Source organism: Aotus nancymaae, unplaced genomic scaffold (genome assembly GCF_030222135.1).
Source record: "Aotus nancymaae isolate 86718 unplaced genomic scaffold, 86718_ANA_hifiasm-v0.15.2.pri h1tg000004l, whole genome shotgun sequence".
Taxonomy (NCBI): Eukaryota; Metazoa; Chordata; class Mammalia; order Primates; family Aotidae; genus Aotus; species Aotus nancymaae.
In genome coordinates, this window is record NW_026988415.1 from 41,854,355 (window position 1) to 41,874,391 (window position 20,037).

The 20,037-nt window shown below is 35.1% G+C and overlaps 1 protein-coding gene and 1 non-coding gene across 2 annotated transcripts in view; one reads left to right on the forward strand and one right to left on the reverse strand.

The window, feature by feature from the left end:
- Positions 1-20,037, reverse strand: part of IL1RAPL2 (interleukin 1 receptor accessory protein like 2) — a 1,111,506-nt gene that overhangs the window by 78,742 nt on the left and 1,012,727 nt on the right. The window lies entirely within an intron of this gene.
- On the forward strand, positions 9,881-9,986 carry LOC135269238 (U6 spliceosomal RNA). The gene has a single exon (XR_010337564.1). It is a non-coding gene; the product is annotated as a U6 spliceosomal RNA (small nuclear RNA).

Sequence of the window (20,037 nt, forward strand, 5' to 3'; positions counted from 1 at the left end):
ATGGACAAATTATTTCAGTTATTTGTGTCTTCGTTTCTTTGCCTGTAACATAGAGATAATATTAGTGCTCATCTCAAAGTTGTGGGGAATAAGTGAATTAATGTATGTAAAGTGCTATGCAGACTAAGAATCGTTATAACGATTGTTGTGGTGGTGGTCATGATAATGGTGGTAGTTGCTAACTCTACTATCTATGAGGATATGTTAACTCAGTTGAAGATCAACCTGTACAAAACCATATTAGGAATGGAATCTTAAATATTCCCAGCAAAACTAATTATAAAGTGCACTCTAAAACAGTTCCAAATTATTTCTATTTGTAGAAAAAAATACTGTGTTTCAGAGAAATCTATGTTTCAGTGGAAAACTTGTGGCCTGTTTAATTCTAGATCTGTTGATTTTCTTTCAGCTATTTTATAACTGTAATTTTTAAAGTCTGTGCCACTGGGTAAAGAATTGACTTTTCTTCACCTTTTGCCACACTTCTTCATAAAAAAATCAGTTTTGTTTCCATTTACATTTCATCTCATTACTACTTTATTCTATATATATTTGTGATTTTTTAAAAACCAGTTAAAACATAGGCCTGGGTTCTTTCATAACATATGAGTAAAATCTTTAGCACATGTTTATTTTTATATCTGTATGAGGGTCATGATTTTACCTTTTTCTGAAAATTATCTTTTAACAGTTTAGCCCAAGCATGTCTTTGCTTGGCTCTAAGAAGGTGAATCCAAAGTGGCAATAGAACTATGCTGACACTGTTTTGTAATATTTATTTTGTGCTCTACTAATTTTGTTTTGGTTTATGGCCAATAAGTTGCTTTCCAATGAGAATTTGGTTTTGTGGTATGACCATTTAGTGATCTCTGTAAATGGATTAATGATTTTTAGAGATCTTTGTTGGGTGAGGGACAATAGAAAATCTGGTTAGTCTTTTCTGCTTGTTTGCCTATTTTAAGCTCCAGTTCAATTAAGAATTGAAGAATGAGAAGAGGCCATCTCATTGATTTGAAACAGTGAGTTATATATTTCTGTGTTTACTCTTGATTCTTGGCTGACATTTTAGAATTGATGCCATAAGCCCTTATTGTTTCTGGATGTCTAAGTGTCTGTACTTCATAAGGAACTTTACTTCTTTTTTGTAAGGATATGCTATGTACTGAATTGTGTCCCACCAAAATTCATATGTTGAAGCCCTAACCCTCAATGGGACTACATTGGAGATAGGCTCTTTTGGAGGTAATTAAGATTAAATAAGGTCATAAGGGTGGGGCCCTGATCTGATAGGACTGTGGCCAAAGAAGAGATCATGTGAGCCCACAGCAAGATGGCAGCTACCTACAAGTCAAGAGAAGAGACTTTCAGAGTAAAACCTATTTGCTGGCACTTTGATCTTGGACTTCTCAGCCTCCAGAACTGTGAGAAAAAGAATTTTGTTGTTTAAGGCACCAAGTTTATGGCATGATGTTATAACAGCCTAAGCAAACTAAGACAGGATGTAATAGTTTGCTATATTAGTGTGATATTAATAAATTAGAATATGAAGTATCTTAAAGGATTAGCTTATAGAGATAAATAAATGCTTATGTAATTAGAATATTCCTAAAATTCCAGAAAATAAGGAAATTGAATTTCTAACGTTTTCAGTATGTTAGATTTTAAAAGTATTCTCATGGAATTCAGAAACCAATTCAAAAACGTTTTAAGAATTCAAGTTCACATAATTTAGGTAAGTGTTTAGTGAATTAGACTAGTTTAATATTTTGATTTAACAAAAGACTTATGTGTTTTCTGATTTATCAAGTACAAGGGTAGATTTTATTCTATTATACTTGTGCATGTTCTTTCTAAAGTTGTACAGGTTCACTGAGGGAATAAGCTAATATTACATCTACTTAATGTTTAAGATTATGAAGAATGCAAATTTGTGTTTAATCAAATTGAATCATCATTCTGGCAAACTTTATTTAACCAGTAATTATGTTATATAGTATGTCAGCTTGAAGATAATTTCCAAGATCTTTAGATAACTTAAAATGTTAAGTTGACATCCTTTTGAGTTAATTAATAGTCATTAAATACCTAGATCATTTCTAAGTAGGATAGAATGCCAAAATATTGATTACTAATCATAATATTAAGCTTACATACTTTGCTTCTTATTTGTATATGCTACAGAGAGATGATATATTTGGGTCTGTTAATGGATATGCTCATTTTGCTACTTTGAGAACTCATATAAAGTATGACTGTACAAAGTTGTATTCACGAGCTCTGCTGGATTGCAATGATGGACTGGAAGGAAGTTTATTCTGAAAAAAAAAAACCTAGAAATGGATTTGACTAAAAGTTAAAAATTAATATATGTGAATGAGACTATGTAGGAGTAATAGTTTGAGAGAATTACAACTGTGTATGATGTATTTTTATTTTCCAAGGAAAGAAGTAGTTTCTTCCTAAAGGATTTTTTTTATTTTGTTTGTTTACAAATCTCTGTGCTCTTAAAGCTTATTGAGGCCCTCATAGAGCATTTTTTGTAGGTTCTAACTATTGATACTTACTATAGTGGAAATTGAAACTGAGAAATTTTTATAATGCACACTTATTAATGAATTCAAAGACAGAAACAATGAACACATTGACTGTTACTAAATAATACTGTGAAATTAATTCTGACCTTGTAGACATCCTGATATGGGTCCTAGAGTAAGATGTCAGTTAATTCCAGAATATGAAGGATGGTAATAAAAGACAAAAGTTGGAAATACATTTTACTTCCCTTGCTTTATAATAACTGAGTTTGAAAAATTATGAATTATGTTAAAAATCTTAGCAGTTTGCCTAAATTGATAGGCCTGTCTCCTTGGTTCATTGCCTTCACCTACTATAAGAAAGATTACTTTTTTATTGTTGCAATTGTTGTTTTTCTTTTCTGTTGTTAATCTGCTTAGATAACAGAGATTTGTATCATACCAGAATAAGATTCTATGGTTTATATTCACTGTATAATGTCCTTGGTTATTCAAGAAAACAAAGTTTCCTCACAAAAACAAACATTCATTACGATCATGTTATCTTCTATGTTTTCTTTTAATGTTTTATTGTCATTTCAAAATGAATGACCAAGTATTATTTCTCAGGCACCTATGATCCGATTTGTATCTTAAATGTCCAAATACCATGACATTTTTTATTTTTGCCTTCCTCAAATCTAATACTGGATATAAAAAAATACAATAAAGCTTTCATCTTATCTTTTACAACTAAAATTACCTTTTGAGGCTCTCTGCAATGGCACAAAGATTTGTTCTTTCACCTAGTAAAATGAGAGGTGCTAAAAATAATAAGGTTTATTGATATGCTACTATTGATGAGTTCTATGAGAACAGCTTTCAAATCAGGAAAGATGCTCAGCCTTCTCTAAGTTAATTTTGTATGGGTAAAATATTATTAGCATAAATATTTCAGAAATGGTATACTGTTTGGGAAATTTCAAGAAATTTGTCAAAGCCCTTGCTGTCCATGATATGTATTTTTATCTATCAAAGTGCAAGTGGTATTTTGCCTGATATTAGATGACAGCAGTATAGTGTTATCAGTCATAATTTCATTTATTTTAAAAAATATTAAGTTGGTTAAAACATTGCTTCTTTAAATTGCAAATGGCATTTTCTAGGCCACTAGATTTCAAATAGGAATTCACATAAGTTAAGTCTGGAGTTTTATTAATATATAGATTTTCAAGGTGTATTCCATACTTACTGAATCTTTGTACTTAATACTGACATATTCTTGGTATATTCTTACTATATGCTTAGTATATTTATTGCATATTATATCAGACATATCATATGTTATATCTCAAGATTTTTTCTTTAAAAGAATATATTAATCATTTTTATAAATTAGATGTAATGTTCACAATCTTATTTAATAATAGGTTTAATACTGTTTATAATTATTTTGTCTAAAACGTTTTTCAGCTGTCTTAACTATCTTATTTTGCATGTCAAAGAAACAACCAAATTTTATTGTCAGCTGCATTTTTCTTACAACAAATGTTCATTAGATCTTTCACTTTTGAAAGTTATCAGTTCTAGCTAACCATAGTCTTTCACCCTAGATAATTTTTTTTTGTTTCTCTCTGATCCTTTCTTGAAAGCATATACCATCAACTACAGTCCTCAGTGCTTCGTCATTAACAAAGGATGACTGTCTCAGAGCTGCATGGAAAAGGATTATGCCAGGTAGTTTTCACTATAGGCTTCTGCTAACACAAGATCTTGTAAAGCAAGAATAATTATAAAATATTGAATGGCCCAGGTGCAGTGGCTCACACCTGTAATCCCAACACTTTGGGAGGCCGAGGAGTTTGAGACCAGCCTGGCCAACATGGTAAAACCCTGTCTCTACAAAAAATACACAAATTAGCTGGGTATGGTGGTGTGCACCTGTAATCCCAGCTACTCAGGAGGCTGAGGCAGGAAAATTGCTTGAACCTATGAGGCGGAGGTTGTAGTAAGCTGAGATCACGCCACTGTACTCTAGCCTGGGCAACAGAGTGAGACTCCATCACAAAAAAAAAAAAAAAAAAAAGACTGAATGATATTGCATTTTCTTTATGAACAGAGTTTCTCTCTTTCCCCAGGCTGGAGTGAAGTGGCATGATCTTGGCTCACTGCAACCTCCATCCCCGGGTTCAAGAAATTCTCATTCCTCAGCCTCCTGAGTAGCTGGGATTATAGGTGCCTGCCACCACGCCCGACTAATTTTTCTATTTTTAGTAGAGACAGGGTTTCATCATGTTGGGCAGGCTGGTCTCGAACTCCTGACCTCAGGTGGTCCTCCCGTCTCGGCCTCCCAAAGTGCTAGAATTACAGGCATGAGCCACCGCGCCTGGCCTATGATGTGAATTTTTAAAGACTATTGCTGATGTTTTAATATTCTATTCACAAGATGTATAAGGAAGTCCTTTGTTGTTTAAGATATTGTTGGGTCTCAGAATATAATACCCAGAAGTATGGCACCTTGGCATACTGCATACTTTGAACTGAAGGAAACTAGAAAGGCCTCAGAAACAAGGTCTTTTTGATCTTCTTATATTTTCCTGTCTCCCCCTCCTCTTTCTCCCTCAAAGCAAGTCATGGAAATCAGAATTCCTCTTCTCCAAAGAAGGTCATCAAAACTAGAACCCATCTCCCCAAAAGCAAGCCATTAAACCTAGAAAGGTAACTCTTTCCCTTCTCCCCTTTCCCTTGAAGACCTTCATTACAGAGGGGTCCTGTCTCATACCAAGGAGGAAGGAATGCTATGCAGAGGTCAACCAGTTGTCTGAACAGATAGGCCTTGTAGGATACCCCCATTCAATCTATTACCATTAGGTCATACCCTTTTGTCTAATCACATTTCTACATGGCTATCCATTCTTTACTGAGCCTAAGTATATAGAGGGTTTCCTCTAGTTTGGTGGCCCTCATTTCTGAAGCCTCCTATGTCATGTAAAATTTTGATTAAATAAATTTGTCATGCTTGTCTCTTGTTCACCTATCTTTTGTTATAGGAGTCTTGGCTATGACCCTCATGATTGGTGAGGAAAGGTATCACACTTTTCTACCTTTACACTATGTATAACCCATAATAATTTAGTAGATTCTTTTATAAACTTAAATGAAATATGTATAATTGATAGTTTATTCTCCTTGTAGACCCCTTCAGAATTCAGAAACTCTTATTGAATATATTTATTTTCATAGCAATGTAGTGACTTGCATAGTTGCAGTAAGAATTTATTCTCCTTTTACTTGGACATAATTGGAAACATTGGTTATACAACCAAGGACTTGCCCACGATGTAATATGTGAAAATTATGCTCATTCAATTAGATATGAACAGATACTTCTAAGGCATCAAAGCTGACTTTATAAAGCCAGTGCTTACAGTAAACTTGGGAAAACTGGCATGGTACCTGCCTTTCAGGGTTCTCAGTCTTGCAGATGAGTAAGGAAGGTCATTTCCTGGCAGGCTAGAAACTTTAGGATATTTTGAGAACCTTAAAAAGAAAGAAATTCACCCACATTTTTAGGTACTATGGGCAAAATCCTTGTTTCCTAGCCTCAGGTCCACAAATAATAAGAAGCTTTTAAAAGTCCAATCTGAAATTCTTTGTGAAAACATCCATCAAAATAAACTTAAAAAGGTCCATATGGCAAAGTAGCACACTTCCTAGACTTTCATAAATAATTAGGTCCATTCTGATGAGATGTCTTATTTTTTGATCAAGATAATTTTTGAAGCTTTTTTGATCTAGAAGGAGGGGAATTTTAGTAAAAATTGTCATGTGATAGTGGAAAATGACACATCATCTATACTGTATCCTTTAGGCCTAATTTAAGCAAAATCATTGTTCTGTTTATTGTTCATTGTTCATTGTCTGAACTATTTTGCAACTCCTTGTAAGTTGTAGGTAACTGATATATAAATTCTACTTTGTCTGTTAGACATTTGGCTCTCCACTTCACCTTGGAAAAAACAGTTTTGTCTCCATTTGTCAATATTCCATTACTCCATAAAAATTTTAGCTCTTTTGACTTTTATTTTGAACCAGTTATATCTTCCTGATTCCCTCATATCATATGAATCAAATAAATCTTTAATCAATTTTCATGTCTGTATGAAAGTCATGATTTTACCTTGTTCTGCAAATGATCTTTTAACAGGAAATTTAATTCCTGGTTACATTTCTGAGTTTAGTCATAGAGCTAGTTATGTTCACCCTATTAAGGAATTTTGTGATTTAATTAAAAGTATTCACAAAAGAAGTGCTTGATCTTTCACAACATATAACTTGGATGATAACTTAAGTAGAGCCTCAAGTGTCATTATAGTGTCATAGTTTGTTGTTCATCCATCTTTCTTTATGATTCCATATAGCAAACAAGTCTAGGGGATTAGAAGCTGCGAAGAGTATTTAAGAAACGACTTTGTCTATCACATGGTAGTAAAAAAAAAAAAAAGAGGAATTTTTCTGCAATCCATTCCTTGCAATATTTGGAGGCTGTAATCCATACCCCAACCAAATAATATCTTCCCTATTTTATTTATGCACCATTGTTTTCTCGGTTGTGCATACATAGTTTAAAACTATTTCTGATTGTTAGAGAAAATTATAATATGTCTTAGTTATATGCAATATAAATTAGCCTTTGTTACTCTCTAGTTTGCCAAAGAAAGACAAAAGAGTTGTTACTCTCTGATAACACCTGGTATCTCCTTAGGGCTCTCCACAGGGATTAGATGGGGTTGCAGTTTCAAATGTCAGAGACATTTTATCTTAAACTTTGGCTATTACCCAGTTGACTCCTAGTATTGACTAATCAAAAGTCAGGAAAAGACAAAAAATTCAGTGGCAATAGACTTCATATCCTGAAGAACAGCTATGAGCTCCAGGTCTTCTATAAAATGCAGGGTGAGTGTCTATTAGTTCCTTTAAATTTATTGTTCATCTGAGTAGAAGAGTGGTTTACAGAGGCTAGAAAGGGTAATGGGGCTTGGGGGGATTGGGGATGGTTAATGGGTTAAAAAAAAAAAAGAAAGAATAAATAAGGCCTAGTATTTGATAACACAACAGAGTGATTACAAAAAAAATAATTTAGTGTACATTTAAAAATAACTAAATGAATATAACTGGATTGTTTGTAACACAAAGGAAAAATGCTTGAGGGGATGGATACCCTATTTTTGATGATGTGATTATTACGCATTGCATGCCTGTATCAAAACATCTCACTTACCTCATAATATATATGCCTACTATGTAACTCACAAATTTTTTTAAAAAGTTTATTGCTCATGTATTACTCATATGTTATATCAGTACTGAGTCTTACAGACTAATATTTATGTATTATTTGTGTTTATTCTCTTTTTTTATTGTTCACATCTATTCCCTATACATTTATCAGCATCTCTTGGTTGTGGTTAGTAGTCATATGATAATGGACACATACTTTTGATATTAGGCAAATAATTGAAGCTTCTGGAGGTGACATAAACTCACTATTGGCACTTAACTACAAATGGGCAGGGGATACAGCTTTCTTCTCAGGAAATGTTCTCCTGGAATAGCTTTGCTTTGTTAATAGGCTAATATGTGGTAGAATTTGACTACTCTGAAATCTCCATCAGAACATTATTTTAAAATTTCCATTTAATCTTTTTATAGAATATACATACTGGGGACAATTTTGGCCCCCTAGGGCACATTTGGTAATGTCTAGAGCCATTTTGAGTTGTCACAACTGGTGGGAAATGCTACTGGTATTTAGCTGGTAAAGGCCAGGGGTGTAGCACTAAACAGCAGAGGACAGCCCCTTCTTCTAACAAAAAATCTTTCAGATCCTAAATGTCAATAGTGCTGACATTGAAAAAGCTTGGCTTAGTGTGTCAACAATGCTGTTTGCCTGGTATTGAACTGGTTCATTTCAAATAAAGATTACCAGAAAGAATAACTTTCTGTCTTTTGTAAAATCAAATTATTCATGTTGTCTGCAACTTAATGCAAGTATTTCTCTTTGCCTGTTCTATACAGTCCAGTGATTATGATTAGAGGAAATTACAAAAGTTTTAATAACACAGAATGAGCAAAGTAGTGTATGCTTTAGAATGTGCAGTATATATAAATGCTTATTGAATAAAATCATCCTATCAAGTAAGAGAAGTTTTACTTGTCCTAGGGGATCCAATGCTTACATTTCATGCAAAGAGGGTCAATTTCTCAGCAACTGTTAGAACTGGTGACATTTTCTTTGATCTGGCAGTGTTCAATGACAATTTTCCCTTGTCATCTAAGTTATCAACTTTAAAAAATCTTCAACATACAGAGCTGGAAACAGAAAGGCGAAACTATACTAAATTATTTACATTATCCAATTAAAGAGTAACATGCCTTTTTAATGTAACACAAGTGTTAAAGACTTGTAATAAACAAAAACAACAATAATAACAACCACAAGTGACACTTGCAACTTTAAAAAATGGGAGGTTTACTACACATAGCAAACAGCAGAAAATAATGAAATTACTATGTATCTTGTTAAATATAATTTAAGAAGAAATTTTATGTCATACCTGATGATTTAGTAAATAAATATGTAGTCACTAAAGCATTATGATTTAGTATAACTGTTTCTCTGACATACTAGCACTAGTTGAGGAAAATGAAAATACTTTGTAATTATTATTGCACTTTGACAAGGTGTTATGTAGTTATACATTCAGTTTTTAATATGTAATTATTGAAGAAGATATTTATCTAACACTTTTGTGCCTCGGGCAGCAGTCCCTGCAATTGTAGTATCAAGCAAAATCTAATCGTAAAACAAATTTCCTAATATTTATAGCAGTAACCTTTAGCAGGTTCCTTTAGAGACATAGATGTTCAAGTGACAGAGATTCCCTTTTGCCAAAGGGGGATCATCAGGTAAAAGGGAATACCTTTCTCTTACATTATTTTAGTTAGATCCATCTTGCTTGCTTGTGTATAGACCCTAAGTGGATTCTATTGAGTCTGATGCCATCAAGGAAAAGATATGTTTTCTGTGGTCTCTTCATAATCAACTCAGTCCAACTAGGGAGACTGAAAAGCTCTCCTGCCTTCCAGCTAACCAATAAAAGAGAAATGGTGCCTGGAAAAAAATATTTAGCATTACCAACAGCCTGAGTCAAACTACCATGAGATGGAAGCTACTGTAAATGAGCTCTAGTTTGGCATGTGATATTTCAGTGATCTTAAAAGAGCTCATTACTTTTTACCAGTGGAAGAGGTACCCAGGTGGACACAATATTTATTTTTAAAAATTGTTTTAGAAGGCTTATGCTGTGCTCCCTTTGATAGCACATATACTAAAATTGGTACAATACAGAGAAGATTAGCATGGCCCTGTGCAAGGAAGTCACAAAAATTCATGAAGCGTTCCATATTTTTAGTTAGACTAATAAAGAAGAAAAGAGAAAAGAATCAAATAGACACAATAAAAAATGATACAGGCAATATCACCACTGATCCCACAGAAACATAAACAACCATCAAAGAATATTATAAAGAGCCCTATGCAAATAAAGTAGAAAATCTAGAGAAAACGGACAAATTCCTGGACACATACACCCTCCCAAGACTGATAAATTCCTGGACTATACACCTTCCCAAGACTGAACCAGGAAGAGTTTGAATCCCTGAATAGACCAATAACAAGTTCCAAAGTTGACACATTCATAAATAGTTCACTAACCAAAAAATCCCAGGACCAGTTGGATTTACAGATGAATTCCACCAAAAATACAAAGAGGAGTTGATACCATTTCTTCTGAAACTATTTCAAATAATTGAAAAGGAAGGAACCCTCCCTGACTCATTCTATGAGGCCAGCATCATCCTGACACCAAAATCTGGCAGAGATACAACAAAAAAAGAAAACTTCAGGCCAATATCTCTGATGAACATCGATGTAAAAGTTCTCAATAAAATACTGGCAAACCGAATCCAGAAGCACATCCAAAAGCTTATCCACCACGATCAAGTTGGATTCATTCCCGGGATACAAGCCTGGTTCAACATATGCAAATCAATAAACGTAATTCATCACATAAATAAATCTAAAAACAAAAACCACATGATTATCTCAATAGATGCAGAAAAGGCCTTCAATAAAATTCAACATCCTTTCATGTTAAAAACTCTCAATAAACTAGGTATTGAAGGAACATACCTCAAAATCATAAGAGCCATTTATGACAAATCCATAGCCAATATCATACTGGATGGGCAAAAACTGGAAGCACTTCCCTTGAAAACCAGCAAACCAGCGCAAGACAAGTCTTGTGCTCTCTTACCACTCATATTCAACATAATATTGGAAGTTTTGGCCAGGGCAATCAGGCAGGAGAAATAAATAAAGGGTATTCAAATAGGAAGGGAGGAAATCAAAATGTTTTTGTTTGCAGATAACATGATCCTATATCTAGAAAACCCCATTGTCTCAGCCCAAAAGCTTCTTATGCTGATAAGCAAATTCAACAAAGTCTCAGGATAGAAAATCAATGTGCAGAAATCACAAGCATTCTTGTACACCAAGAACAGGCAAGCAGAGAGCCAAGTCATAAATGAACCCCCATTTATAATTGCTACAAAAAGAATAAAATACCTAGGAATACAGATAACAAGGGAAGTGAAGTTCCTTTTCAAGGAGAACTTCAATCCACTGCTCAAGGAAACCAGAGAGGACAAAAATAAATGAAAAATATTCCATGCTCATGGATAGGAAGAATCAATATTGTGAAAATAGTCATACTGCCCTTAGTAATTTATGGATTCAATGCTATTCTCATTAAACTACCGCTGACATTCTTCACAGAATTAGAAAAAAAAAAACTGTTTTAAAATTTTTATGGAACCAAAAAGAGCCCATATATCCATGACAATCCTAAGCAAAAAGAACAAGCTGGAGGCATCACGCTACCAGACTCTAAACTATACCATAAGGCTACAATAACCAAACAGCATTGTAATGATACAAAAGCAGACACAGACAAATGGAACAGAATAGAGAACTCAGAAATAAGATTGCACATCTACAACCATCTGATCTTCGACAAATTTCACAAAAAGAAGCAATGGGGAAATAATTCCCCATTTAATAAATGGTGCTGGGAGAACTGGCTATCCATTTGCACAAAATTGATACTGGACCCCTTCCTCATACCTTACTCAAAAATTAATTCAAGATGGATTAAAGACTTAAATGTAAAACCCAAAACTATAAAAATTCTAGAAGAAAATCTAGGAAAAAGCATTCAAGACATAGGCATGAGCAAAGGTATCAAGATAAAATCATCATAAGCAATTGCAACAAAAGCAAAAATTGATAAATGGGATCTAATTAAAGAGCTTCTGCACAGCAAAAGAAACTATCATTAGAATGAACAGGCAACCTACAGAATGGGAGAAAATTTTTGCAATCTATCTATTTGACAAAAGTCTAATATCCCATATCTACAAATAACTCAAACAAATTTATGAAATAAAAACAAAACTAAAAAACATCAAAAAGTTGGCCAAGGACATGAACAGACACTTCTCAAAAGAAGACATTCATGCAGCCAACAAATGTATGAAAGAAAGCTCAACATCACTGATCATTAGAGAAGTACAAATCAAAACACAATGAGACACCATGTCACACCAGTCAGAATGGCCATTATTAAAAAGTCAAGAAACAACAGATGCTGGCGAGGTTGCAGAGAGACAGGAACACTTTTATACTGTTGTGTAAAGTGACACAAGAAATGACACTGTGATTAGTTCCCTGGGTCTTCTTTCTGTCTCATATACCCCAGACTTGTTGCTGAACAAGCCAGAAACCCACAAATGGCAACAGTCAAAGACAGCAAAAGCCCAACAAAGACCTGCTCTTCCTATCTAAAAGACTAAGAAAAGGGAAGCCTAGAAAAATAGAAAGCTTTTAGACAATAATTGTTATAGTCCAGCCAAACATCACAGAAAAATATGGTATCATCCCTGCCCATGCCAGCAAAGGATAATTGGGGAGCCTAGACATTCACTCTTAGGATGCAGTAACAAGTTGTCTAGCACCCCATTGGGATGGTATCTGAGATGGCCAAATAAAAAGCTAAGACTTTAATCCCTGCTTGTTGTTAATGAGAATCACACTCCTTCTGCCTCTTTGCAGTATCTATGTGAGACACCATGTGAGATGTCTGGACTTCTACCCAGACTCAGCTGTAAAGAGACATCCCTCTACCCACCAAAGGGGTTCTGTCAGCAGAGGCCTTTCACAATTGCCAAGCAATGATGAAGCCACCTCCACCAAGATGTTAATGGATACCATGGAAGAACCTGGAACTCCCAGTAGTTAGGAGATACTCACTTTGGGAGTCAGTGGAAGCGAGTAAGGAACCTGGACTTCTACCTTCACCTAGCACCAATGAGTTAATTTCACTTTTTCCCCTGATGGAGCAGTATTAGAGAAAGCCAGCTAAAATAGAAGGTTTAAATAAGAACATAGTACAGAAACGTTTAAGTTTAAATTGGAAGCTAGTAGTTATACCCAAAATAGGAAAATCTCAAAATAAATGAGAAAAGAGAATGGATAACAATACCAAGATGACAGAGATGTTAAAATTAACTGACAGTTCGACAGTCAAAATAAAAAAAAGCAAACAATTACTAACATACTTGAATCAAGTTTAAAAATAGGAAGCCTTCGTATAGTAATAGAAAGACATAGCAAAGTATTAGAAATGTAAAGAACCAAATGACAATTTCAGAATTGAAAAGTACAATAATTGAAATAGAAAGCTCAATAGATAGGTTCAAAAACAGAATGAAATGGAAAGATTGAATAAACCACTGAATTGAAAATAGAATAGTAATTACTCATTGTAGACAGTAGAGAGAAAATATACTAGAAAAAAATTAATAGATACTCTAGAACCTGTGGACTATAATGAAAGGTTTAACATTCATGCCATTGGAATCCTGGGTAGAAAAAGAAATGATGTTGGTACTCAAAGAAATAATGCCTAAAAATATCCCATATATGTTGTAAATATAAACCTATAGATTTAAAAAGCTGGGTGAACTTCTAACAGGATAAACCAAAGAAATCCATCCCAAGACACATTATATTTAAACTAGAAACTAAAAACAAAGACAAATTTCCAAAAGCAGACAGAGCAAAATGACCCCTTATCTACAGCTGAAAATCACTGCTCTTATTCAATATATTTCTGGAAATTTTAGCCAGTGCAGTAAAGCAAGACAATAAAATAAAATACATGCATGTTGGAAAGAAGGAAATAAAACTGCCCCTATTTCCAGATCATATAATGCCTATGTTGAAAATCCTAGGGAATATATAAAAAATAAATATAAAAAGACTCCTAGAACTAATAAGAGAGCTTAGCAGTGTTTCAGGATATAAGAATACAAGAATCAATTGTATTTCTATAAATTAAGCAATCAATTCACAGACATCAATTAAAAATATAAAAACCAGCAGGGGTTGCAATCCTAGTCTCTGATAAAACAGACTTCAAACCAACAAAAATCAAAAGAGACAAAGAAGGGCATTACATAATGGTAAAAGGATCAATACAACAAGAAGAGCTAACTATTCTGAATACATATGCACCCAACAAAGGAGCACCCAGATACATAAAGGCAAGTTCTTAATGACCTAAAACGAGATTTAGACTCCCATACAATAATAGTGGGAGACTTCAACACTCCACTGTCAATATTACACAGACCAACAAGACAGAAAATTAACAAGGACATCCAGGATTTGAATACAGAGCTGGACTAAGTGGACCTAATAGATATATACAGAACGCTCCACCCCAAATCCACAGGATATACATTTTTCTCAGAACCGCATTGCACTTACTCTAAAATTGACCACATAATTGGAAGCAAATCCATCCTCAGCAAATGCAAAAGAACAGAAATCACAACAAACAGTCTATAAGACCACAGCACAATCAGATTAGAACTCAGGATTAAGAAACACACTCAAATCTGCACAACCACTTGCTTCTGAGTGTCAACTGGATAAATAATGAAATGAAGGCAGAAATAAAGATGTTCTTCAAAACCAATCAGAATGAAGGAACAACTTACCAGAATCTCTGGGACACCTTTAAAGCAGTGTTGGGAGGGCAATTTATAGCAATAAATGCCCACATGAGAAACAAGGAAAGATCTAAAATTGACATCCTATCATCAAAAGTAAAAGAGCTACAGGAGGAAGATCAAAAACCTCAAAAGCTAGCAGAAGACAGGAAATAACTAAGATCACAGCCAAACTGAAGGAGATAGGGGCACACACAAAAAAACCCTTCAAAAATCAATAAATCCAGGAGCTGGTTTTTTGAAAAGATCAGCAAAATAGACCACTAGCCAGACTAATAAAAAATAAAAGAGAGAAGAATCAAATAGATGCAATAAAAAAAAGATAGAGGGGATATCACCATTGATCCCACAGAAATACAAACTACCATCGGAGATTACTACAAACAGCTCTATGCACATAAACCAGTAAACCTGGAAGAAATGGATAAATTCCTGGACACTTTACTCTAAGACTAAATCAGGAGGAAGTTGAAACCCTAAATAGGCCAATAACAAGGGCTGAAGTTGAGGCAGCAATCAATAGCCTACCAACCAAAAAAAGTCCAGGTCCAGATGGGTTCACAGCCAGATTCTACCAGATACACAAAGAGGAGCTGGTTCCATTCCTTCTGAAACTATATCAAACAATACAAAAAGAGAATCTCCCTAACTCATTTTATGAGACCAATATCATCCTGATACCAAAACCAGGGAAAGACTCAACTAAAAAAGAAAACTTCAGGTCAATATCCATGATGAACATCGATGCAAAAATCGTCAAAAAAATACTGGCAAACCGAATGCAACAGCACATCAAAAAGCTTATCCATCATGATCAAGTAGGCTTCATACCGGGAATGCAAGGCTGGTTCAACATATGCAAGTCCATAAACGTAATCCATCACATAAACGGAACCAAAGACAAAAACCACATGATTATCTCAATAGATGCAAAGAAAGCCTTAGACAAAATTCAACAGCCCTTTATGCTAAAAACTCTCAATAAACTAGGTATCAAAGGAACATATCTCAAAACAATAAAAGCTATTTATGAAAAACCTACAGCCAATATCATACTGAACGGGCAAAAACTGGAAGCATTCCCTTTGAAATCTGGCACTAGACAAAGATGCCCTCTCTCACCACTCCTATTCAATATAGTACTGGAAGTTCTAGCCAGAGCAATCAGGCAAGAAAAAGAAATAAAGGGTATTCAAATAGGAAAGGAGGAAGTCAAACTGTCTCTATTTGCAGACGTCATGATTGTACATTTAGAAGACCACATCATCTCAGCCCAAAATCTCCTGAAACTGATAAGCAACTTCAGCAAAGTCTCAGGATACAAAATCAATGTGCAAAAATCACAAGCATTCCTATACACCAATAATAGACCAACAGAGAGCCAAATCAAGAGCAAACTGCCATTCACAATTGCTACAAAGAGAATAAAATATCTAGGAATACAACTAACAAAGGATGTAAAGGACCTCTTCAATGAGAACTACAAACCACTGCTCAATGAAATAAGAGAGGACACAAACAGATGGAAAAACATTCCATGCTCATGGTTAGAAAGAATCGATATTGTGAAAATGACCATACTGCCCAAAGTAATTTATAGATTCAATGCTATCCCCATAAAGCTACCAATGACCTTCTTCACAGAACTGGAAAAAAACACTTTATTATTATTTTTTTTTCTGTTCCCTCACACTACTTTTCCACCTAGAAAGCTGCTGTATGCTGCGCTATGTAAAAATCCTAAAGCTGTCCTTGGATGGTTATCTGCAATAAGCCACAACATTTGGTTTCATGGATTCATTGTTACAGTTTTACCTTCAGTTTTTGAGTAGGTGTGATTGAGATTCTTTGAACTTTGCCCAATTTTAAGTATAACACAGCTAGTGTAGTTGCAGCATTTACATTGGAAGAACAGCTTCTTTTTTTTTTTTTTTTTTTTTTTTTTTTTTTTTTTTAAAGAGAAAGAGACAGAGAGAATAGGAAGGAGGAAAAAGGAAGAGAAAGAGAGAGAGAGAATGGGGAGGAGGGAGAAGGAAAAGAAAGAGGGAGAGAGAATGGGAGTATTGCTTTCTTGCCCAGGCTAGAATGCAATTTAGTAATGGGTATTGAAAACCTCTTGTATACTGATAATTATACTTAATGATGTAGTCAGGAAGGAATAAGGGAAGAAGATAACAAACAACAGCCAACCAATATTTAATTTAAACCTATGAAATGCTATGCGATTACTGAGGAGTGATTTACTTCCAATTATATAGTCACCTTTGGAATAGGTGTGAGGTGGTAATGTATGTTTTGTGTATTTGAAGTGGAGAGTTCTATAAATGTTTATTAAGTTTACTTGTTCCGGGTCTGAGTTCAAGTTCTGAATATCCTTGTTAATTTTCTATCTCGTTGATCTATAGAATCGTTATCTCTTCTTGTTGCATTGATCCTTTTGCCATTATGTAATGTCATTCCTGGCCTCTTTTGATCTTTGTTGCTTTAAAGTCTACTTTATCAGAGGCGAGAATTGCATCTCCTGCTTTTTGTTTATTAGTTTATTTTTACTCTCTGTTTGATTGGTAAATCTTCCTCCTTCTCTCTGAGTCTTTGTGTATTGTTGCATGTAAGATGGGCCCGGATGCAGCATACCGATGGGTTTTGGCTTTTTATCCAATTAAAATATATATAAGTTTAATACCGGCGTTTGATGCTAGCTGGCTGTTTTGCCCATAAGTTGATGTAAATTTTCTATTGTGTTAAAGTTCTTTGCTTTTTGATATATTTTTGGAAAGGCTGATATTGGTTGTTCCTTTATATGTATAGTGCTTCTTTCAGAAGCTCTTGTAAAGCAGGCCTGGTGGTGGTGAACTCTCTAAGTACTTGTTTGTTCGCAAAAGATTTAATTTTTCCTTCGCTCATAAAGCTTAGTTTGGCTGGATGGGAAATTCTGGGTTGAAAGTTCTTTTCTTTAAGGATGTTAAATATTGGTCCCCACTCTTTTCTGGCTTGTAGGGTTTCTGCTGAGAGATCTGCTGTAAGTCTGATAGGTTTCCCTTTATGGGTAACCTGACCTTTCTCTCTGGCTGCCCTTAGTATTTTCTCCTTCATTTCAACCCTAATAAATCTGGCGATTATGTGCCTTGGGGTTGGTCTTCTTGAAGAATATCTTTGTGGTGTTCTCTGTATTACCTGGAGTTGAATATTACCCTGCCTTGCCAGGTTGGGAAAATTTTCCTGAATGATATCCTGAAGAGTATTTTCCAACTTGGATTCATGCTCTTCATCACATTCAGGTACACCTATCAAACGTAAATTAGGTCTTTTCACATAGTCCCATATTTCCTGGAGACTTTGCTCATTCCTTTTCATCCTTTTTTCTGCATTCTTGTCTTTTCGTTTCATTTCACTGAGCTGGTCCTCGACTTCTGATATCCTTCCTTCTGCTTGATCAATTCGACTGTTTAAACTTGTGCATGCTTCGCGAAGTTCTCGTGTTGTGTTTTTCAGCTCCATCAATTCACTTATATTCTTCTCTAAATTGTCCATTCTCATTAACATTTCGTCAAACCTTTTTTCAAGATTCTTAGTTTCTTTGCATTGGGTTAGAACAAGTTCTTTTAATTCACAGAAGTTTCTTATCACCCACGTTTTGAAACCTGCTTCTGTTATTGGAACACACGTGTAATCTATTAAGCCTTGTTCCATTACTGATGAGGAATTGCAATCCCCTGTAGAGGGAGAGGTATTCTGATTTTGAGTATTCTCTACCTTTTTACGCTGGTTTCTTCCCTTCATTATATATTTGTCCGTCTGTCGTCTTTATAATTACCGACTTTCTAACTGGGTCTCTGACGTCCAACTTGTTGATTCCCTGCGCCGAAATCTGAGCAATCCACTGAGCCGGCCAAAACAGCGGTGTTAAGATTGATGGTGCTTTTCTGCCCGGGAATCTCCGGACTCTGCACCAAGAACTGGCGTGCTAAGGCACCAGCAAAACTGCCACGCCGGCCCCAAGAGTTGCCCTGGTGACCCGTGGAGCTCCTCCACTGGGAATCTCCTGGTCCGTGAGCAACTAATATTCATCTGAAAGTGTGGCATCCTCTCATTCTTTGTGCTTTCACTGGGAGGTACGTGCCCGAGCTGCTAATCATCAGCCATCTTGGATCTCTAAAAAAAAACACTTTAAACTTCATATGGAATCACAAGAGAGCCCATATAGCCAAGACAATCCTAAGCAAAAAGAACAAAGCCAGAGGCATCACACTGCTGGACTTCAAACTATACTACAAGGCTACAGTAATCAAAACAGCATGGTACTGGTACCAAAACAGAGCCATAGACCAATGGAACAGAATAGAGGCGTCAGAAGCAACACCACACATCTACAACCATCTGATCTTTTACAAACCTGACAAAAACAAGCAATAGGGAAAACACTTCATGTTTAATAAATGGTGTTGGGAAAACTGGCTAGCAATGTGCAGAAAGCAGAAACTGGACCCCTTACTGTCACCTTACACTAAAATTAACTCCAGATGGATTAAAGATTTAAATATAACACTTAACACCATAAAAACACTAGAAGAAAATGTAGGCAAAACCATCCAGGACATAGGCATAGGAAAGGACTTCATGACTGAAACACCAAAAGCAATGGCAACAAAAGCCAAGATAGACAAATGGGATCTAATTAAAATTCAGAGTTTCTGTACAGCAATAGAAACCATCATTAGAGGGAACCGGCAACCAACAGAATGGGAAAAAATTTTTGCAGCCTACCCATCTGACAAAGGACTAATATCCAGAATCTACAAAGAACTAAAACAGATTTACCAGAACAAAACAAACCCATTCAAAAGTGGGAGAAGTATATGAACAGACACTTTACAAAAGAAGACATATATGAGGCCAACAAACATGAAAAAATGCTCATCATCACTGGTCATTAGAGAAATGCAAATCTAAACCACGTTGAGATACCATCTCATGCCAGTTAGAACGGCAATCATTAAAAAATCTGGAGACAACAGATGCTGGAGAGGATATGGAGAAATAGGAACACTCTTACACAGTTGGTGGGAGTGTAAATTAGTTCAACCATTGTGGAAGACAGTGTGTTGATTTCTCAGGGATCTAGAAATAGAAATTCCATTTGACCCAGCAATCCCATTATTGGGGATATACCCAAAGAACTATAAATTGTTCTACTGTAAAGACACATGCACACGTATGTTCCTTGCAGCCCTGTGTACAATAGCAAAGACCTGGAACCAACCGAAATGCCCATCAATGATAGACTAGACAAAGAAAATGTGGCACATATACACCATGGAATATTATG